The sequence below is a fragment of the Nematolebias whitei genome, chromosome 7, assembly GCF_014905685.2.
Source record: "Nematolebias whitei isolate Nwh7 chromosome 7, NemWhi1, whole genome shotgun sequence".
Classification (NCBI taxonomy): domain Eukaryota; kingdom Metazoa; phylum Chordata; class Actinopteri; order Cyprinodontiformes; family Rivulidae; genus Nematolebias; species Nematolebias whitei.
In genome coordinates this window covers 22,580,206-22,581,943 of record NC_056504.1, presented here as the reverse complement: position 1 = coordinate 22,581,943, position 1,738 = coordinate 22,580,206, and positions in this window count along the sequence as shown.

The following is a 1,738-nucleotide window of genomic DNA, read 5'->3' as shown; positions in this document are numbered from 1 at the left end:
ACATCTTCATCCCTGAAAGAGTGACCGCTGGCCTGGAGATGAGTGTAGACCGCAGAGTCCTGGCCTGATGATGTTGATCTTCTGTACTGGGCCATCCTTTTGGCCAGTGGCTGTTTTGTTTCCCCGATGTAAGACTGATCACAGCCCTCCTGACACTGAACAACATACACAACATTACTCTGTTTGTGCCGGGGGACTGGATCTTTGGGATGAACCAGTCTTTGCCGTAATGTATTTTGGGGTTTAAAAGCCACTGGGACGTTATGTTTAGAAAATAAACGTCTATGTTTCTCTGATACTCCCTCAACATATGGAATGACCACTGGTCTGGGTCTGGGTTCCTCCTTTTCACCTGTTGGCTGACTGGAGTCCTGTTTGGGTTTCTTCTCTGCTTTCAGGAAGGCCCAGTTAGGATATCCACATTGCTCTAGAGCCTGTCTTGTGTGGGGTTTCTCCTTCTGCCTGGCTCCTGAGCTAGTGGGGACGCTGTCTGCTCTGTGATACAGAGTCCTGATGACTCCTAACTTGTGCTCCAAAGGGTGATGGGAGTCAAACTGCAAATACTGGTCTGTGTGGGTGGGTTTGCGGTACACCTCAGTTTGCAAATGTCCTCTATCAGAGACTGAGACCTCACAGTCCAAGAAAGCCAACTTGCCATTTTTTTCATCTTCTCGTGTGAACTAGATGTATTTATCCACAGCGTTGATGTGGTCAGTAAAATGTTGGACTTCCTGAGATTTAATTTTAACCCAGGTGTTGTCAACATACCTGAACCAATGACTTGGTGGTGTCCCTGAAAAGGACGTCAAGGCTCTCTTTTCTACCTCCTCCATGTACAGGTTGGCAACAATAGGAGAAACTGGAGACCCCATAGCACACCCATGTTTCTGCCTATAATATTGCTCCCCATATGTGAAGTAGGTTGACTGCAGGCACAGTTTCAAGATTTGACACAGTTGTTCTGTGGAAAGCGTGGTCCTGCTGCTCAGAGTGGTGTCTGATTTTAATTTTAAACTGACCACCTCTACTGCATCATCAACAGGAATGCATGTAAAGAGTGATGTGACATCAAAAGAGACCATTGTTTCATCAGTCTCCAGGACGACATCCCTCACCTTATCCACAAAGTCCATGGTGTTCTGTATGTGGTGTTCTGAGCTGCCAACTAAAGGGATGAGTACAGACGCCAGATGATATAAAAATATATTTTACAAGGTTTTAAGTTGCCTTTATGCCTATTCAAACATATATTTTGTGTGTGTTACTTATCAGAATTAAATGTCTAAATTGCCATAAAAGGCAAGGGTGGAATGATATAGGAATGATTATTTTGATGCTTTTATGTCAATTAATACTTATACTCACTTTATATGCAGCTCATCTGTGCAAAGTCAGGCCTGTGCTGCAGATGTGTTTTGGAGGAAAATAAGCCTCCGGGGGTGCTCTGGCCGTAGGATCTGGCCCATCTTGCGGTTACAGTGACCCGGAGTTTGATGTAGACAGGTCTTTCATCCACCCACGACTTTGGGTTTGAAAGACATGTTTTTATGAGCCATCGCTCTGCTGTACAGACTGCCTTGATGATGGAAAACATGTTTTCAAGGTCAGGTTATTGCCTTGGTTTTGCACATGTTTTTATGAGATACCGACTTTCTGTCTGTCCTTCTGACAACCATCAAACTTGTTTTTCCCTGCTCTCACGCGATCCGGTCAGAGGGAGAGTATAAAAGTGTAACAC